Source organism: Sinohyriopsis cumingii, chromosome 3 (genome assembly GCF_028554795.1).
Source record: "Sinohyriopsis cumingii isolate HCF-2022 chromosome 3, ASM2855479v2, whole genome shotgun sequence".
Classification (NCBI taxonomy): domain Eukaryota; kingdom Metazoa; phylum Mollusca; class Bivalvia; order Unionida; family Unionidae; genus Sinohyriopsis; species Sinohyriopsis cumingii.
The window spans coordinates 144,287,705-144,310,287 of record NC_142963.1 but is presented as its reverse complement, the minus strand read 5'-3'; the positions used below and the strand labels follow the sequence as shown (position 1 = coordinate 144,310,287).

At 36.8% G+C, this 22,583-nt stretch overlaps 3 non-coding genes across 3 annotated transcripts; all 3 read right to left on the bottom strand.

Moving 5' to 3' along the window:
• Window positions 1-542: 542 nt before the first annotated feature.
• Window positions 543-629, bottom strand: Trnay-gua (transfer RNA tyrosine (anticodon GUA)). Its single transcript is given in 2 exon segments — window positions 543-578; window positions 594-629. It is a non-coding gene; the product is annotated as a tRNA-Tyr (tRNA).
• A 12,858-nt stretch (window positions 630-13,487) lies between these two features.
• On the bottom strand, window positions 13,488-13,575 carry Trnay-gua (transfer RNA tyrosine (anticodon GUA)). Its single transcript is given in 2 exon segments — window positions 13,488-13,523; window positions 13,539-13,575. It is a non-coding gene; the product is annotated as a tRNA-Tyr (tRNA).
• A 2,098-nt stretch (window positions 13,576-15,673) lies between these two features.
• Trnay-gua (transfer RNA tyrosine (anticodon GUA)) lies at window positions 15,674-15,760 on the bottom strand. Its single transcript is given in 2 exon segments — window positions 15,674-15,709; window positions 15,725-15,760. It is a non-coding gene; the product is annotated as a tRNA-Tyr (tRNA).
• Between the last annotated feature and the right edge of the window lie 6,823 nt (window positions 15,761-22,583).

The following is a 22,583-nucleotide window of genomic DNA, read 5'->3' as shown; positions in this document are numbered from 1 at the left end:
TTTATTTGTATTATACTATATCTAAGTAGCTCTCAAATTATTCTGTTGTCGTTCCTCCACATGATGCTTTTGGGATCTCCGCTTTGTACAGATTCGTTGTTGTAATGTTGTGGGTGGGTGGGGATGGTTTTGTGATAGTTTTTTTTTTTAAAATGGCACACAATTTCTCAACGAACGAAGTCGGGACAAGTCTCAAAGTTGATTAAATGAGAACACATTGTCGACGTGTCAACATAATGGAACAAGTTTGACTGGACATTATCAGTGGCTGAGAGAAACATGTACATATGTGCAGGATGCAAAATAAAAAGGCGACAAAATTCTCATAATTAAAGGTGAAGATACAACGTGTCTAATACTATTTCCAAGAACGTGACAGTTAGAGAACCAAAGACACAAAGGATGCATATTTAAGAAAGCCTGAGAGCCTTAAGTTAATTATCCATTTAATAATTTTCGGTTATCGATTGATATTGTTCCAGTATATTCTAGTATTCCTTATTTCCAGGTTTGATACTTACAAATTACTAAAAAAACGTAAATCCCGCGAGCCGGATTTTAACCGGCGACCTAAGGATAGCTTTCAACTTTTTCTACAGTCCTCCGCTCTACCACTGAGCTATCACGGGATCGTATAGGAACAACATATGTCATATTAATTATACCTCAGAATATTTCCTGAATTGTGTTACTTATTGCACGTTTCTTGCCTTGTCTCGTGAGAACGATCATTTTGGCTGGTGACAACACTGTTTGACAGTTGATGGATTGGTTCTGCATAGTGACTAATGCTAAAAATGCATTGTCGTATAATGGGCATTATTAGACTGTGTATCTATATTATAATACAAAATAGGTATTACAGTCTGTATAAATAACCTCAGGATCTGTCACAGTGTCCATGAAGCGACATCACAATGTCTTTGCATCATCCGTTCAGACAGACTCCTAGTAGAGTGGATGACACATTCTCTTGGATGAACTCATTCTGGGTGTTGCAAGTTTGAAATCTCTGTTCCGGTTAGAATGAGGACTGATTGGGGATGCATCGTCTTTAACAAAGTCATAAATGAGTTCATACAATTGGAACATTTGACTGGACAGTAGTCGTGCCAGATAAATACATGGACATGTACGTTGGATGGAATCCAAATGGGCGGCAATTCTCATGGTCAAAGAAAAGGATACATATTGCGAACAATATTCCCCCAAGAATCCGACGAATTGAGAAGCAGTGACACAAAGGATGCATATGGCGCCTAGTCCTTTACGGCAGTTTATGAACCTGTATATGAATCCCAATAATGGTATTCGGACCGAATCAAATCTGGAGTCCATATGCCTTTTTGAGGGGTCACTGATTGGTCCTTAAATAGCCGTTGGGTTTTTTCAGTGCCATGCAACATTTATTATATTAACCGAATGCGATAAATTTCTTTTGCAAGGAAGGGTGTTATTACTGTATATCATTCTGAAACGAGCATGACGTTACATAATCATCGTGCAGCTTTACTCTTTAAACATCCAGCCGATTGTAAGTCAAACTGCAATCAATTCTCTTGTGTAATGATTGAAGTTTGTGGGAATTTTCACAAAATGTAATTCGTATTGTTAACATTTAAATTTTTACGATTTTCAATCAATCTGAATTTGTAGTACTTCAACATTACTGAAATTCACATCCTAGAAAAATATTAGTGTTTCATACTATTCTACAAGCTAGGTAAGAGTGTTTCATGACGATAAGCTTACGTCAGCAAATCCCTTCACAAAATAGATAGGATGAAGACATATGGGGGGGGGGGTTCACGGTTGCAACGGAGTTACTGATTGTAGTGCCTAAAATTACCTCCCTTAGCTCCAATGCAGAAGCCCACAAAATATTTCCAGTTCCGGATAGTTAGCAAAACATAGTCAACAAAGGAAGGAATGTAATCTGTACTACAGATCATTATGTTTAAACCAATGAATCAATTATATATGCCAAACATCTTTGGTTCATACTAGAAGAATAATTATAGACATTAAATCAGATAATTAGAATCAGTGTCCATACTTACATTATATCAGAGAATTCAATATTTACTTTCCATACTTAAATGATATCAAATAATTAAATTAGATACACTGTCCATACCTGATAATATAAATTATCCATAATTTCAGTTACATTTGTTGGAACATTTCACTCTGCTCTTCGATTTTAAACATTTATTGCAAATTTTTGGTCATAAATCTTTAACGAAAACAATATCAACAATTTGCATTTTACCTATGTTGATATATCCTTCTTTCTCAGTTATTTTCGCAAGGCTTATAGTTCGTTTATAACACGTATTAAGAAAGTTATAACACAATTTCGATAAGAAAATTATAACACGAATTCGATACGTCAGCTGATTTGTAATGCTGAATATTTTGAACCAGAAATTTTTAATTTTTTTTTTAAATGGAACACAGTATTCAGAGGAACTTAAGAAAGCAATAATTACATTAGCTATCATAACGATAAATGAGTGTAATTAATGCAGACGAAATATGTATTCATATTTGGGTGTAAATATCGTACAATATTCAGAATAAATAACATGCCCAATGACGTTCTTTTGTTGTTTCATTTTCTTTTTAACTTTTGAAACATCAAATATCGGACGGAAATGCAATAACTTTCAGCATGATTTTTCTTTCCTTATGCTGACACGTAATAACTCTCAAATTTGCTGGGTCTTTAGACAACATTTCTGATTGCCACCAGCAAATTCATCTAGAACAGCCTTCTTAAAATTAGTTTAATTCTGTTTAACGTTCCTTGCATCAAATATGTAAGTTTTAAAGATCCAATTATTTCACAGATTCCGTCATATTACTTTGGTTCGCCTTTTAAATCAATATTGATCCACGTGACCGGATGTAAAATTGCAAACAGTATTTTTTTAAAAAAAGAGACTGCTTGTAAGAACATACTCTACAAGTCAATAATAAATGGATACTGATAAATATTCATATTTGTTGTCTTTATCTATCAGTCACTCTTTCTATCTTAGCATCATTTTATACTCGTTTTTAACCAGAAGTATGTTTATGTAATATACATATGCAAACACCCATTCATTCGAGGATATACATACCCATGCACCAGATGAAAGAAGACAGATATACAGACATACAGATAGGCGAGAGCCACAAATGTCCTATACATACATAGTGTGTCTAACATCGATATTTCTCCAAATTGTATACTCTAAAATTTCCACCCGTTCAAGAAAATAAAATTAAAATAATCATCAAGGAGACTCGTACGTGCGCCTGTCTGTTTAAACGTGGTTGACATTTGTGCATTTTGAAAAAACTCAAGTTATTTCATGAAAAATATAATGAACATTAATAGAAATGCAACAGTCTAAATCAATAATAAAAAATCCTTAAGAAGTTAGAATTTTTTTCTCGTTGTCGTTCAACCTCCATTAACTGCTATGATTGAATCTGTACAAAATAAACATATTTTCATTATTGTTCAAGCGAGATAAATTGCAAGAACTTTTTACGCAGCCATACACTTTCGCACAATCAAATAATACAAACTAAAGCATAAGGTAGTAATGGAAAGATAATGAAGTTCTGAAATGGGCAGTTAATATTTATTTGAAAGCTGGGAGCAGAGCAAGGTAGTGAAACAATATAAGATGTAAAAAGAAATTAATCAAATATTGATAGAATTTCTTTTTAAGATAGTGCGATATCGATCCTCGTTGCATAATGTGAGTGGTCTATCACATTGTATTGATCCACATCTGCCATTTTCATTGATTGAACTATCCGGAAGTGAGTTGCACCGATATGCCCTCTGGTGTTTTCAAAGGGAGATACTAACCGTTAAAACCCTTATACCAGTGGAAGGAAGATCATGAACTCAGGTAGAGGGCGCTACTTTTGACGGGAACACCATTTTGGGAAACGCAATTCGTTGTAAACAAGTCTCGTAACTTTCCATATCTCCGTAAAACGAATCTTGCTTGAAGGGTTAAAACTATTAGCCTTGTCATTGTGGTGTTGAAACTGTATATATATATATATATATATATATATATATATATATATATATATATATATATATATATATATATATATAAACAAAGAGCTTGGTCAAAACGCTATAAAGCATATAAATTCGGACACCGTCTGGGAGGCAAGAAAAATGAAATGGTTCTCCTTACAATCTAAAGACATCCTCTTAGTGCCAGAAAGCATTTAATTATTGTTGGAAAACAAAGCTGGAAAGTATTTTATACTTTCTTGAAGTATGCCTTTTTTATAATATAATATTAAGGGTGAACTATAATGTTTTATCAATTGTTTGTACTTTATAATGAATTGTAATGGTAGATTATTCTTACCAAAAGGCCGAGTGGTCTAAAGCGCTCTCCGTTGCGGATCACTGCCATCTCATCTCTATCTGCGTGGGTTCGAGTCTCGGATTCGGCCAATGTGGGTATGTGATAAAGCTTGCCAGTAGGTTCTCGTGGGTGGGTGGTTCTTTCCGGAGTTTTCTCGGGTTCTTCCTCCACCATTAATACTGGCCGCCATGTGTAGCCTATCGTGTGCTCAAAAATGGCGTTAAACCCAACTACAACAACAACATCTTACTAAAGGGCTTCCTGGCACCTTCATGCTCTTTGATTCCTAATTTAGAAATAAAATACCTTTAACACATTAACCCATGGCGACGAGTTAACGTGGCAGAAGGTAGTAGCCTACTTCCGAGCTTTGTAGCGTTAAGGTCATGCATGATAGACTAAAGTGGGTGGTATTATAGAAAGGTAGACAGATGTAGTTCTAAAATGATACCAAATAATCTAACACAACTAGGCATTAGGTTACTGGAAAATCACCTGGAAGTTGATGTCTTAGGATGCATTCAGAAAAAGCTTGCAAAATGTGTTTCCTATTCGAATTTCAGACGAAAACGACAAAGACCACCAGGGCTTAATGTGTTAAGGTTACAAAACATGATATTTCGGCATTTAAGGTAAAGCTTTTAATCATTTGTCATTACGACCAAATGATTTTGGTATTAATACTATTGTAAATATATTTTGAATATCTTTCGATATATTTACGCCATAGTTTAAAAAGACATAAATTTCAGAACCGTATGAGGTTGGTCAGTTTTGTATGAGTATCAAAATAGTATATCTATATTTAGAATTTAAAGAATAATTCTCGATACTGAGTACTGTTTTAATTCAATAAAAACAATGTGCTGCATAATTCTGACTTCCTCTTGTACTTCGAACCCTTTACCTTTGCACACCAGCAATGTGACCATCAAAATCGCACACGAAGGCCGTAATAATACTTCTCTCTCTCTCTCTCGATGTGAGAGCAGTCCCACGAATAATTGAGACATGAGGAAAAACCGGACCTAAATAATGCTTTACACAAATAACCCTTACATAAATAATAAGTGGGGAAAACATTCTTATCATTAAAGCATCTTTACACAATAACAATAATTGGCACGATAATTGGAAGATTCGTAGAAAAATGTTATCTATGATAACTAGTGAAAATGTCATTAATAATGACCTTAACCTTTGACCCCTTCTCATAAATACATTATGAAGCGTTCGTAGTTTTCTTCTTTGACATTTTGTGATGATTCTAATGGCGTGTAAAAAGAGAAATAGCCAACAATACTATTTTTCATTCCTCGACAATGATGGGAAAACGCCACAAATGAATCAAGGAAGAGCGATAGATGAACGAAGGAAGTTATCGAGACTCCATTGTCCTGATACATAGATTGATGAACATCAATCTATCATACCTTACCTATAAAATCGACAAAACATATTTAGGCAAGAAAGCAAATGGTTTTTTTTCTTTTTTTTCTTCTTTTACTCCACCATCTTCTTAGTATTGTAATCACTGTTGTCTTCTTTTTTCATTTTGTCCTCCTCCTGTTTTTGTTTCTTCTCTTCTTCGTTCTTTCTTTCATTTTTTCTTCCTTTTCGTTTTGATTATTCGTATCTCTCATCCTCTGTGTGTCCTCTTCATTCTCCTTCTCCTCCTTTTCTTCTTTAATCAGCTCTCTTAACTTATCCTTAAAAATGTCATGGGCCACTATTGCGTCAAGGGTTATTGAAAGGTCGTGGGTCACTATAGCGTCAAGGGGAATTTATCATGGTGAATTTCAATGGGTTACTATAGCGTCAAATAGGAATTGAACATAGGGAAATTGAATGGACCATTTTGGTGTCATGGGGAATCGAACATGGGAATATTGGGGTTGTATCGTCGTTATGTGTTAGCTTAAAATGTATAGCTACAACTGGTGGGAAATTCCTTTGGAAAACCCCACTATTTCTAGCCTCAACTTGTATGACGTTCCTGTTCAAAAATCCTAGTATCTATTTAGAGCTACAACCTGTGGAAAAACCCAAGTCTATATTTATAGTTTCCAAAATTCCAGATTCAATGCTGTCACTCTACTGGACACTAGGGGAATAATGGCAACAGTCTTGCAAGAGGCTGACCTGAATATGCGCTACAGTAGGTAGGTAGGTAGGTCGGTACAATACATTTCCTAGGTATGAAAGGAGTTTTATAGGGAAAGACAAATACACACACACAAACAAACGTATGCTCGCACGCATACAAATAAAAACAAACACACAAAAGCAAACGCACGCATGAACACAAAACCATACACACACAAACGTACGAATTCGCTCGCACACACACACACACTACACAGAGGGAAGAAGAAACACAAGCCCAAAATATACTATCCGCACAGAAGGAAGATGAGAAAAAACACAAATATACTATCTGCTATCCACACAAACGTACGTGAACGCATACAAACCCCAAATATACTATCCACACAAACGTACGCGAACGCATGCAAACAAAATATCTACCAAGCACACGAACTTACGTGAACGCATACAAACCCCAGATGTACAGTACACACAAACTTACGTGAACACATACAAACACTGTCTCATATCTACACAAACGTACGTGAAGGCATACAAACCCCAAATATACTATTCACACAAACGTACGCGATCGCATACAAACACAATATCTATTAACCACACAAACTTACGTGAACGCATACAAAACCCAGATGTACAATCCACACAAACTTACGTGAACACATACAAACACAATATCTATTATCCACACAGGGAAGGGGAAAACAAAACAAACCCCAAATCTACCATCCGCTCAGAGGTGAGAACTAGAAAACAAACCTCATTTCTACTATGCACACAGAGGTGAGAAGTAAAAAACAAACCCCATATCTTCTATGCACACAGAGGGAAGAAGACAAAATAACCTAACATACAATATCCACAAAGAGGAAAGAAGAAAAAACAAATATATACCATCCACACAGAGTGAAGAAATATATCATTATATATACTTTGCACACAGAGTGAAGGAGAAATGATAACCCAATATACACTATGTGAAGAAAATAACCCATTAATCGATCAGCACAGAGTGAAGAAGAATTGTTTTGGAAAGCACCTAAGCCCTCAGCTACAATTACCAACTCTATCAAACACCCACACCGGCACAGATACTCCAAAACCCATTTAACCCGTTATTCTATGGCGTCAGTGTGTGATTTTAGACAAATTCCAGACTCAAAATGATGGATGGACAGACTGACTAGTTTGTTCCCACTTGCATGCCTAAAGTGAGTGGGTGAAGGAAAACATCCCTTGAAATTTAAAGTCTAACTAAACATGATGCAGAGGGATAGAGAGAGGTGAAAGAGCACATATTCATACAATGTCAATAAAAACAAAATACACCATCCTTATTATAAAAAGTCAAGACCAAGAGACACTTACGTTTTCTTTCTGGTCAGGTCTCTTTTAGAAGTTAGTATGAAATTTCACATCAAGGCCAACGCATCGGCTCAAATTGTCATTTTTTTCCATTTCCACCTCTTCACTGGCACAAGTTCTTTCTCATCAATGTTTTCTTCTTCCTAACCCCTCTCTTGGGGCCTGAAGTTCCGAATGTATCGATGTATTTATAAAGACTCAGCTATTTTGGAACATAATGGTCTCCGCACTGCCCTTACCTTTCTATGGTCTTTCCACCCATCCAGAGAAAGTTAGAGGGTTACAAAAATATTTTACACAAACGTAAACTTAGTTCTAGAGGAATCTTCAGAACGGTTTGTGATGTGCAAGTTAGTGACTAAACCATTTAGATTCGCCACCGGGATACGACCAGTTTTGTGCAGAAAGTACACTTATTGCCTGCAACAAAAAGAGGTATACAAACGGGCTAGCGGGCCACGACTTTTGTCAATAGTGATACAACAGGTTCCGTGGAAGGAAATCAATGACAGTATTGAAACAGTGGAGGACTACAAAAACTTATTAGAAGAACTATGTATGTCATGTGTTGCCTCCCTTGGTATGTAATGTCAACTAACCAATAGCATGACGCAATGCACATCGGCCAAAAACTGTGGTGTCAATTGACATCCAGAGGATACTTTGTAAGTTTAACATCGAAAATATGACTATATACAAGAGCGAAGCCATTACAGGTGTATGTGAGTGAAAGGTATTTGTGCAGGCAGGGACCGGCACTGGAAAATTCCTTATTTATCAGTGCATTCAGGTTGTGTGCTCCACTTTTCTCAATCATGTAGGAGCATCGTTCAAATTTGAACAACTTAATTTTGATTCGCTGCGGTGGCTTGCCGCCGCATCAGATGAAATTCACAGACCGGAAGCACATAAATATCTGCTCGATATGGAATCGGTTCACAATTAATACTTCCAGTTCAGTACCCACGAATGTAGTTCTAGTCTATTTTTAAAACCTTTTTTTCCTCTCTCATTTTGGTGGTGATAGAAGAGTTTTTTATGCATTTTTGGTAGGGATTTAAAGGTAACTGTTTATTCTTGATAATATGAGCTCAGGGTGTTGTTGTATGTGTGTATTTCGGCGACAGTGCACAGTGAGTAATAAGGCCTTGGTGATGGTTCGGAATTGAAATCTGTGTTCTGTTTACATGCTGCTATGTTGACAGTTCAGCATCTAAAAAAAGAGCAGGTCAATCTTTGACGAGAACTTCACCGTGAAGTCATCTTTGAATGTATTTTAGAGTAACATATGATTTGTATTGATTGTCACACAGTGGAAAGGTCAGTACTGAGCAACAAATGTAGAGAACATATAGTAAAATTAATTGTGTCCAATGTCCTGTCAGGGAAGCCTTGATAATAGTTTGTGTGTGAATGTGGATCATCTGGTTCTAGAGCTTCATTCCATTAACAATAATAGGCAATATTGCAAAGGTTATGGTCATTGCATTGGCCATGGTGACTATCTAGACTGCATGATAAAGTTGAAATTGTAATATGGAATAAATTCAGGTATCATGATATATCCTTTACACCCACCAAAAATCCATATCAATTTATGTCTGGCATGGAAGGAAGGATGGATGAATGTGTTGAGTAATAAGGAAAAAGGAAAGAGTGTGGTCATTATTTTAGTAGACCATGCTGGTATGACAGTGCTTTCTTAAATACATTCCTCCCTTCCTTCCTTCCTTCCTTCCTTCCTTTCATTTCTTTCTTTCATTCATTCATTCATTCATTCATTCATTCATTCAGCTAGTCTAGTAAGTCATGTCTTGTCATGGCATGTTATTTTAATTTTGACTTTTTAAATCTTTATTTATTTTGCTTTTTAATTTCTTTATTTGTGTCTTCATATTCAGAGAAAACTGTTTCGACCTCTCCATAGGTCTCATCAGGTGGTAGTAAATAACACAACTGCACATAACATGCGTTGTGTTACCTACGGATTTCCCCACTTCAGTTTTCCCTTCTGTACAATGTGTTCTTCATGGTGTATTTGAGCACTTTCATTTTGCACATGGAATCAAGATAACTTTTTCTGTCTGCAGTATCCATTGGCTCCTGCTAAACCTTTGCATAGGAGTGATCGCCCTTGGTATCTAGCAGTCCTTTGCAGTAGTCAGACTTCCTATTGCCTTGCTGTGTCCTGTACCTCAGACGGGCCTGTATCATATTTCCTCGTCTTGCTAGAATACGTTTCCTGGTCTGGGGATGCTTTTGATACAACTGATGGTAAGTGCAGTTTTTATCCATTGTCTCCAGTGATCTCAGAGTCCTTGTTGAAAATTTACCTCTCAAGTGTGTCACTTTTATTTTCAGTGATGATCCCAGGCTGTTATTGAGTCTGTGTATTGTTGAATGCACTCTTGCCTCAAAGTTTCTGGAATAGTTCACATTTTTAGGTAATGAAACACTCATTGATCTGTTCATTGCCTCACATTTCTGTGTTTGTGTTCAGTCGCAATCTTTCTACAACATCACAGGAGAGTTTCATTTTCAGAACTTCTAGCAGGATGTTCTTATCATTTTCCGTCATGTTGAGATGAGTCATTTGATGAGGGCCCAGGTATGCTGATCGCATCCACCAGCTGTTAGTACTTCCTCCCCCACAGACCTTTGAATAATGCCGGCATTTGGAGCAGTCCCCTGAATAACAGCGCAGAGTGGCATCCAATACTTGGGGAAGTTGACATTTAATTTTTGTAACATCACCACTATTGTCCTCCATCATTTGCTTGAAGATTAAACCGCAACGTGCTTTAATGTCTTGGCTGACAATTTTATGTTTGAGCATTTTTCTTTCTCTTGTTCTTATTCCTGGAAACATGTTTTCACTAAATATTGCAGAATTACACCGTTTGAACTGCAAACGACCCAAATGGATGGGATCCGACAGTCTTTCTATTTTCCACATTGGATGCAGAATGGTGTAAGCATTTTGGAAGCCAGCGGCAGCCTGTGCATCTCCATCTGTTGTTGCATGTCTAATGAGAATCTCTTGCAGAACAAACTTGTTTCCCATTTCTCTTGCCATTTCATACTCTGAATGTGGTACAACTGGTGACAGATTTGCTGTGCAGTCAACATGGCCTCCTGGACATTTCACAGCAAAACCTTTCCCCTTCAGCCATGCTCCAGTCCAACACAGCTTGTTTTCTACTGTAGTTCCCACAATGTATTGCTTCTCTGTAACAGTTTCGCAGGCAATTCCAACAGCTTGTGATGAACTTTGACCAGGTTTCTTTTCATGTCCAAATCTAATGGCATTGCATCTTGCATCAAAAGCAACATTTATTTGCTCAGGTTGCTGAACACCACGCATAACATTAACTTGTCTGACTAGTTTCAGCTTGTCTTTCATGTCCATTTCATTGAGCTCCACAGTTGCTTTGCCTACAAGGTTGGAGGCCCTTTGCATAGATGTTCTGCTAGGTGGCGGAATGTCAGTGGCTGCAAGCAAGTATCTAGCCCTGCTGTTTCCCATTGGTGTATCTTGTAGTCCAGCTTGAAACATCATATTTACAGCAGCAGGATTTGGTCCAGGTTTATTTGTTTTTATCTCATCATACAACTTATACTCTGGTGACTTAAAGCTGCAGTTTTTACACATATAGTATGCTTCCAAGCAAGTCCCCATTTTATTTCATTTGCAATTTGGAACTCTGGTCTACCACATATGTTCACTTGATTGCCATGGCGATGAATGATATCATTCCACATTTTAACATTTTTTTCATACAGATCATACGTGCCCCATCGTACTCATTCAAATTGATCTCTTTCAGGTCCAGTTTTGCTTTGGATGATGGTCGTAGAATTTTTGCAGACGCAGCTGTGCCATTACAGTCTGGTGCCTGAACTGACTTGAGACCCCCATTTGTCGGCTTTGTCACTGCTATGAGAGAGAACTTGTCTGCATCAGTTCTTCTGGTCACTGGAACAGATGCAGCACTGGAACTTGGTAGAGTATCATCAGTCAGATATGTGACTCCTTTGTTATGTGGAATATATCCAGGTTTAAAAAAAGTTATCTTCCTCTTCTTGTACTCTTTCATGGTTTCAGTTACAATAACTGTATGTAAAATACAAGAATTATCCTCTCTCTCTCACTTATATAGCTAGGAGAAGGCATGCTAGCTTGGTTTCAGAGAACTTCACCAACTCTTCAATACTACTGGAAGCCTGACATCTGAAGACTCCTCCCCTTTATGGGTGGAAATGATGTCATGTACTTGGTTAGACCTAGCTTACGTATTTAGATGCTACCAGATTTCAGGTGTTACCTTTCATTGACAAGCTTTGGTTTAATTGCTTCACATCTGATAAGGAAAACCATTGATGTTTATGACAAAGAAATGGAGAGACTTTGCCATAGAACAAAATTTGTCAACTTCAGGTTTGAAATTTTCATTAAAATTTAAGTTAATTTTAAATTTTCATATCAAAATATGTATTATTTTTTAAAATTGAATTTTCTAAGAAAGGTAAAGAGTCAAGTTTAATTTCTAGTAATTTCCAGATTGGTGTTAGAACTAAAATCTAATTACAGTTTATTTGAAATGTTTATCTTGATTAGCAAAATCACAATTAAACTTTAAGGTTTGTGCATTTTTGAAATTCGGCCATTTGGAATTGGGTTGGTTGTGCTTGTGTTACAGTGGTGTCAGCTAAAAGGCCGTATCTGTCCTATTCATGAATGAAAGTCCTTAAAACTTTGCAGCAGTATTTAAGAGACATTGATTTGATCACGGATGGAAGTTTTGTCGATGGAGGTGAAATTGTCTAACCCTGTCAGGAATCGGTTCAGTATTAATACTTCTAGTTCAGTACCCACGAATGTAGTTCTAGACTATTTTTAGAACATTTTTTTTCCTCTCATTTTGGTAGTGATAGAAGAAATTTATTTATGCATTTTTGGTAAGGATTTAAAGGTAACTGTTTATTCTTGATAGTATGAGTTCAGGGTGTTGTTGTATGTGTGTATTTCGGCGACAGTGCACAGTGAGTAATAAAGCCTTGGTGATGATCCGGAAGTGAAATCTGTGTTCTGTTTACATGCTGCTATGTTGACAGTTCAGCATCTAAAAAAAGAGCAGGTCAACCTTTGACGAGAACTTCACCGTGAAGTCATCTTTGAAGGCATTTTAGATTAACATATGATTTGTATTGATTGTCACACAGTGGAAAGGTCAGTACTGAGAAAAAAATATAGAGAACATATAGCAAAATTAATTGTGTCCTATGTCAATATGCGAAGGTGTAGATATGATTATTGGAACCTTGGCAAGCCAAACTAAGATTCCTGAAGCTGCGGTAAAAATAAAAAAAAACTCTGAAAGCAAACTTTCCACCAGTTTACATACACACACACATATATATATATATATATATATATATATATATATATATATATATATATATATATATATATATATATATATATATATATATATATATATATTTGTTTGTTTGTTTTTTATTGTTCATACTATATTATTCGATCATCATTTGTTAATGGAATATAGAAGGGATCGTTTCAAATGTCAATATAATTTGCATCTGAAACCCAAAAAGTAATCCCGCGAGCCGGATTTGAACCAGCGACCTAAGGATAGCAATATTTCTTCTCTACAGTCCTCCGCTCTACCAACTGAGCTATCACGGGATATGGCGATTGCACTGTCGTGAACTACAGTATTATTTGTTTCTATTTCGGTTGGCGGCAATAGAGAGTGACCACTGCGTCTGCTGTCGCCTATGCCTGACAGTTCATGGATTGGTATTGGTTCCAATACAGTGGACTGATAGTTTCTTCGATACGCTTAGAATATATTAATATTACTTCTGCGACGACTACAGTTAAGTCTAGGACCACTTCAAGGACGATGACGACGAAACGGCACAAATCGGACTGACACATTGGCTTCAAAATAGAAACTATAACTTCTTATACGACCACCCCTTTTGCACAGGGAAAGTGGCATTATAAGACGGGTGTCATTTCCAGATACGGACTACATTTTTTTGTGAGAAGTATATGTAATGTACGTAGTAAGAAAGCTACATTCTTCAAAACATTAAAAATCGTCATTTAATATCTTCGTTTAAAAGTAAAATTAAGTATTAAAATGTTCTTCTTGTTATGATAATCGACTTATTTCAACTGAATATACATTAATTGTTCTTATTCTTGGAGTAGATGTTATATGCAAGCGGATATTTTTGTCATGCAAATTGCAAAACCCTTCAAAAACGTCATTTAAATCTTGGTACATACATAATTCACTTTCCATTTGCTCCATTTTCTCACTGCTGCTGAATAACCTCCTTATCGGTTATGATGTTGTTTATTCCATTCTTTTCAACGTAATTTTTTTTTATTTGAGTCTTTTCTACATAAAATTGTTCGGCAAGTCCCCCCTCCCCCACCTCACCTGATATCATCGAGTAGAATAACCGACTTTCTTCTAAAATAATACGTATCCGTTTGTGTGATGACATGTTAATGTTTACTGATGATTTATTCACATGTTGCTAACTGTATGCCATTTAATTTTGCAGACGAAACTTTTGTCGAGTGGACAAAATGCCTTCTTGGAAAAGGAAGAGATAAATGTGTTGTCACGTGATTTCTTCGGTCTTTGTTCCCCGATTTTTTTAAAGGAAAAGATTAATCTCTATATGTGTCTGTGTGTGGGGTGTGTGTGTGTTAATGCACACAATCTATTTTTAGCCTAAGCTTACCCTGTGATGATCTTGACAATTACGTCCGGTTGTAATCATCAAAGAGAAGAAGTCGACAGATGTGCGAATCCCAAAATTCTATCATAACATTATTATTGAGCCCATTTCCATTAAATGTCGGCTTTTATAGACAATGATATGATATTAATCTTACTGTTACATGTACTTTAGTCAACACTTCTTTCAGCAAGGGAAACTTAACATTGGGAGACATATATCAACGACAGAGTGAATCTGATTACTTACCTTACGTCACGATAATTAATTATTGGTTTTGGATACATTGGAAGAAAAAAATGTGGCCTCTCGTCAGGTGAACATTTTACGTTTTTGTACTAATATGCTGGCCGCTGATCGCGTTAGAGGGGTGGCCGTTCTTAAAGGGTATTTTTGAATACAAACTCGTCGGTGCCAAGAGATTCTGGCTGTAAGAAGCGGGTGGCCGCTGGTCAGGGGGAGCCGTTCAAGAGGTGGACTCCTTCATTTGTATTAAACTATATTTAAGTAGCTGTCAAATTATTCTGTTGTCGTTCCTCCACATGATGCTTTTGGAATCTCCGCTTTGTACAGATTCGTTGTTGTATTGTTGTGGGTGGGTGGGGATGGTTTTGTGATAGTTTTTTTTAAAAATGGCACACAATTTCTCAACGAACGAAGTCGGGACAAGTCTCAAAGTTGATTAAATGAGAACACATTGTCTACGTGTCAACATAATGGAACAAGTTTGACTGGACATTATCAGTGGCTGAGAGAAACATGTACATATGTGCAGGATGCAAAATAAAAAGGCGACAAAATTCTCAGAATTAAAGGTGAAGATACAACGTGTCTAACACTATTTCCAAGAACGTGACAGTTAGAGAACCAAAGACACAAAGGATGCATATTTAAGAAAGCCTGAGAGCCTTAAGTTAATTATCCATTTAATAATTTTCGGTTATCGATTGATATTGTTCCAGTATATTCCAGTATTCCTTATTTCCAGGTTTGATACTTACAAACTACAAAAAAAACGTAAATCCCGCGAGCCGGATTTGAACCGGCGACCTAAGGATAGCTTTCAACTTTTTCTACAGTCCTCCGCTCTACCACTGAGCTATCACGGGATCATATAACAACAGCATATATCATATTAATTATACCTCAGAATATTTCCTGTATTATGTTACTTATTGCACGTTTCTTGCCTTGTCTCGCGAGAACGATCATTTTGGCTGGTGACAACACTGTTTGACAGTTGATGGATTGGTTCTGCATCGCTGACTAATGCTGAAAATGCATTGTCGTATAATGGCATTATTAGACCGTGTATCTATATTATAATACAAAATAGGTATTACAATCTGTATAAATAAACTCATGATCTGTCACAGTGTCCATGAAGCGACATCACAATGTCTTTGCATCATCCGTTCAGATAGACTCCAAGTAGAGTGGATGACACATTCTCTTGGATGAACTCATTCTGGGTGTTGTAAATTTGAAATCTCTATTCCTGTTGGAATGAGGACTGATTGTTAATGCATCCTCTTTAACAAAGTCATAAATGAGTTCATACAATTGGAACATTTGACTGGACATTAGTGGTGCCTGATAAAAACACGAACATATACGTTGGATGGAAGGCAAATGGGCGGCAATTCTCATGGTCAAAGAAGAGGATACATATTGTCGAACAATATTCCCCCAAGAATCCGACAAATTGAAAACCAGTGACACAAAGGATGCATATGGTGCCTAGGGCTTCATGGCAGTTTATGAACCTGTATACGACTCCCAATAAAGGTATTTGGACCGAAGCAAATCTGGAGTCCATATGCCTTTCGAGGGGTCACTGATTCTTCCTTAAATAGCCATTGGGTTTTTCAGGGTTATGCAACATTATTTATATGAACCGAATGCGATGAATCACTTTTGCAACGAAGCTTGTTAGTACTGTATAACAGTCTACAACGAGCATAACGTCATATCATCGTGCAGTTTTACTCTTTAAACATCCGATCGATTGTAAGTCGAATTGCAATTAATTCTCCTGTGTTACGCTTGTATTTTGAGAGAATTTGCACAAAATGTAATTCATATTGTTAACATTTAATTTTTTATGATTTTGAATCAATCTGAATTTGTAGTATTTCATTATTACGGAAATTCACATTCTAGAAAAATATTAGTGATTCATACTATACTGCAAGCTAGGTAATCAAGAAAGTTTCATGACGATAAGCTTACGTCAGCAAATCCCTTCACAACATAGACAGGATGAAGACATACACAAGTGGAAGGAAGATCTGATGGGAACACTATTTTGGGAAACGGAATTCGCTATAAAACAAGTCTCGTAACATTCCAAATCTCCGGAAAACTAATCTTGCTTTCCGTAACTCCAGAAAGAAGGGTTACAACTATGTGTCTTGTTGCTTTGGCGTTGTATGAAGCAAAGGTGCACATTTATCGAAACTGTGTATGTGTGTGTCTGTATGTATGCATGCATGTATATATATATATATATATATATATATATATATATATATATATATATATATATATATAACACGATGCCTTTTTGTAATTGTAATATCAAGTATGAACTGTAATGTTTTATGTTGTTTGTACTTTATTATGAAATGTAATTGTAGTCTTCGATTATTCTTACAAAATGACTTCTGACAACTTCATGATCTTTGATAGCTAATTTAGAAACAAAATACCTTTTACACATTAACCCCTGGCGACGAGTTAATGTGGCAGGAGGTAGTATCCTACTGCTGAGCTCTATAGCGTTAAGGTCATGCATGATACACTACAGTAGGTGGTATTATAGAAAGGTAGACAGATGTACCTCTACAATGTTACCAAATAATCTGGAAGTTCTAGTTGCACTACAAAATCCAGTGGGAAAAAACTCAGTTTTTGGACCCGTTTATTTCCACTGAAAATTCGATCTTGGTTGGAGTCCCATTTTGTGTCTGGATTTTAGACTTTTTGATCTCAGATCTAAGGCAGACCAGTATGAACAACACACAGAAAGAGATGAACCTTTGCATAAAGTAGGATAAGATGGGCATTTGGAATAAAGAGTGGTCTCGATTCGAAAATAATGGGTCCGTTAAGGGAAAAAAAATCATCCAACTTTTACCTATCTGCTCATACGCGAGCCAAACAACCAATGCAAAACGATGTTTCTAACACAACTAGGCATTAGATTATTGGAAAATCACCTGGAAGTTGATGTCTTAGGATGTATTCAGAAACAGCTTTCATAATGTGTTTCCTACTCGAATTTCAGGCGAAAACGACAAAAACCTTCAGCGGTTAATGTTACAAAACGTGATATTTCAGTATTTAAGGTAAAGCTTTTAATCATTTTTCATTACGACCAAATGATTTTAGTATTATTATTACTGTTATTATATTTTGAATATCTTTCGATATATTTACGCCATAATTTAAAAAGACATCAATTTCAGAACCGTATGAGGTTGGTCAGCTTTGTATGAGTATCAAAATTTTATATGTTTATCTATATTTAGAATATATCATTTAAAGAGTAATTTTATATACTGAGTGTTGTATGATTTCTAAAAAAAACAAAAACAAATATGCTACAGAATTCTGACTTCCTCTTGCAGTTCGAACCTTATACCTTTGCACACTAGCGATGTAACCATCGAAATCGCAAAGAATGTCACATCCGCAAACGTAGGCCGTAATAAATCTCTCTCTCTCTCGACCGATCGATCGATCAATCTGAGTGCTGTCCCACCAATAATTGAGACATGAGGAAATCAACTGACCTAAATAATTCTTTACACAAAACAATTTACATAAATAATAAGTGGGGAAAACATTCTTTCCATTAAAGGTCAAAATTTCTCTTGAGACAGGGCAAGGTCAAAGTTATTTAGACAAAGGGGAAGGTCAAAACGTTCTTGGACACAGGAACAGGTGAAAAGTAATTTGGACACTGGGCCAAGTCGAGACTAATTATTGACCATTATAGTCAGTACAGTGTGATACATGGCAAATATCGGATATAAGTAAGAGATCGATGTAATCATTCGATCCTCAAACGATAGTATAATGAGAGAGATATAATCATTAAATTTTCACACTATCGTATAAGTAAGAGATTAATATAAGCATTTAATTCTCAAAGGATAGTATGAATAAGAAATTGATATCATCATCCCATGCTCATACTATGGTATGAATAAGAGATCGATGTAATCATTTTGATTTCCCATAATATATTGTAAAGAGGTTAATATAATCATTTGTACTACAGCTTTATTAAGTGATTGATATAATCATATATTCTCATAATATAGTATGTACAAGAGATAGACGTAATCATTCGATTCTCATACAATTTTATGAATAATCATTATTACTGAAGTAGTAGCAGCTGAATGTACCCTTCTCTTACTTTATCGGATAACAATGTGTTATATACTAGGAAATTGCCTGTCGTTTCTTCTGGTATTATTTGCATAGGTGAAACAGTTTCCATGGAAACCACATTTGTCACCACTTTGAAATAATCGACCAATCATTTGTCACATTTAACGTTGCCGCTTAACCTTTAATAAGCATCCCCTTTTATTTGATGCTACAGGCCTGAAACATCGTACGGGTTATTCTTCTTCCCTAACATAATTTGCTTAGTGTTATGAGATTGAACAAGAGATAGAGGCAATAGTATTTTTTAACCCATCGACAATGGTCGGAAGAACGATACACGTGTCTTAGAAAAAACTTTCGATGGACTATCGGATATATCGACGATATTTTTACAAAATGTAAAACAAAAATTGCTTAGGTATCCGAAAAAAAGCCGGATTCGAACCAGCGACCTAAGGATAACAATTAACTATTTCTACAGTCCTCCGCTCTACCAACTGAGCTATCGCGGGGTTCTATATCATTAAAGTCTCTCCAATGGTTTCCTGAAGTATAGTGCTGGTTGTTTGCATCTTTACCGATCAATGAGGCAGCAAAGACCAATCATTATGTCTGCCGATGCCACTAACTGACATTTGATGGACTGGCATTGCCTCGCTAACTAGTGATCATAGACAGTTTTGTAAAGAGGTTCTGAATGTACTAATACTGCGACAATAACGACGATGACAACCAAGATGAGGACGACATCGAAACGACGCTTATCAAAGTGATGCATTGACCGCATAGTCACAACACTAAAAACAAGCCCCACCCCCTTACTATTACAACGACGACATTGTCTTCTACTGTGCAGTTTCCATTACTACTAATGCTTCTGCTGCTGCTACTACTACCGCCACTCCTACCGTCATCACTTTTATTATTATCATCATTATTATTGTCACTATCATCACAAAAATATTCGTGAAGTAGATGCATGTGCAATAAATAAAATTAGATGTCAATTATTATATCGACTGTGTAAAAAAGGAGAAAGAATAATAACTAATATCGCTAAATAATCGATACATTGATTGCGATTTCCCCTACAGCATGTACTGGTCGCATCTGAATCGTTGAGAGCGTGCTGTATAAGTAACTCTAATTTGTTTGACTTTATTTTAATATACTTACCGGAGTTTGAATCATCTACACCAGTGGTTCCCAAAGTTTGCTTTATTTCCCTTTTGGGGGCAGTAGGATTAAAAATGGGGGCGCTAATTCTGAATAATGCTTGTCATAAGGTAAGGTAGGGGGCGCTGAGGATAACCAAGGGGGCGGGGGCCCGAAAAAGTTTGGAAACCACTGATCTACACTTAATGTTCTATGCAGAAAGCGTGAAAAATGTACCTGTTAAAATATTTCCTCCATAATTATCCGTGCCATAGGTTATTGATCTCCTTTCTAGAAGACTATCTTGTCCATTGAGAAAGACAGTTAAAATTTCAGTACATTCATGAATCGAATGAAACGCCCAGCGAGTATGTATGTATGTATGTCTTTATGTCTGTATGTATGTATGTATGTATGCGTGCATGCGTGCGTGTGTGTGTGTGTGTGTATGTATGTATGTATGTATATATGTATGTATGTATGTATAATATAGTGACATACACTGGTCAACAGTGAAATCATTACTGACTTGAAAAGGCCCTAATCTGTAGTATTTTGGTGTGCCGAACACGAATATAACCGTGAAAAATTTGTATTGGCTCTCGTTTTGAAGATATTCATATACCTCATTTTCTATGTTTCACTGTGTAAATTTCTCCAGTAGGACTGCAGCAACATCCGGAATAATGATGTAACATTGCATAATACCATCATGCTCACATCATCCACAGTTGATTGCATCATTTTCTGATGCAATGCAATACTAATGCCATGCGGCTGCTGAAGTAAGTTGACGTCAGCAGTGTACTATACATGTGTAGGCCTATTATACTAATGCCAGGCGGCTGCTGAAGCTGACGTAAGCAGTGTACTATATAAAGCCCAATCAGATAGGTTCAGCATTTAAAATATTTTAGACGTTGTGCGAGACAGTTCAAGCTACTGTTACATAAAACTTATTATTTTATCCATTTATGTACAATAAAGAACAGTAATGCCTCGAAAGTGTGTTAATACCGCGGACAATTTTTGCTATATTTGTGGGGAAGTGACATTTGCCAACCAGAAGAAAAGTATAAATTCTCAAGTGAAGAAGGCATATCATCTTTACTTCGGATGCAAGGTTGGTGACCAAGACAAGCCTTGGGCTCCGCATATATGCTGTGCTACATGTACAACACAGCTTTCACAGTGGTTGAATTGCAAAAGGTCATCAATGCCGTTTGCAGTCCCAATGGTGTGGAGAGAGCCAAGCAACCACCTAAATGACTGTTACTTCTGCTTGGTTCCTCCTCTTTCCGGCGGAATAACGAAGCGAAAGAAGTCGAGAATAGTCTACCCAAACATTCCGTCTGCATTGAGACCAGTTCCACATGGTGAGGGACTTCCTATTCCAGAACCTCCAGCAGAATATTCTCTTGATTCATCTGACGAAGACAAAGGTGAGTCGACCTGTTCTTCTCCTGGTCCATCAGCATGCAGTGATCCAGATTTTCACTGTGGTGCATCATCAACCCCACACAGAATAACACAGGAAGAACTAAATGACCTGATTCGTGATTTGGACTTATCAAAGAACAAGGCAGAATTGCTAGGATCAAGACTCCAACAATGGAATCTTCTAGAAGAAGATGTCACAATTACTGCATATCGAAAGCGCCACCAGCAATTGGAGCCTTTCTTCAGAAAGGAAAGTAATCTGATATTCTGTTCCGATATTGAGGGCCTCATGAATGCTTTAAAAATCACTCATGACCCACAAGAATGGAGACTATTTGTGGACTCTTCGAAACTGAGTCTCAAGGCTGTGCTTTTGCACAATGGAAACATTCTTCCATCTATTCCAGTAGCGTATGCTGTCCACATGAAAGAGACATACGATAACTTAAGGCAGCTACTGAATTCCATTGAGTATAACAAGTACAGCTGGCACCTCTGTGGTGATTTGAAGGTAGTTGCCCTTTTAATGGGACTGCAGCAAGGATATACAAAATACATGTGTTTCTTATGCGAGTGGGATAGCCGAGCAAGGGAAATGCACTACATGAGGAAGGAATGGACTCACAGGCAGAATGTAGCCATTGGAGAGAAGAATATCCAACACCCAGCTCTGGTTGAGGCTCAGAAAATCTTGCTACCACCCCTTCACATCAAACTAGGTTTGATGAAGAACTTCGTGAAAGCCATTGACCGGACTTTGCCAGCATTCCGATACCTGCATGAAAAATTCCCTCGACTCAGCGAAGCAAAGATTAAAGAGGGAGTTTTTGTGGGTCCTCAGATTCGAGAGCTTTTCAAAGATGACCGGTTCAACAACTTGCTGGAAGGTGACGCGAAACAAGCATGGAATGCTTTTCGCCTAGTTTCTACAAA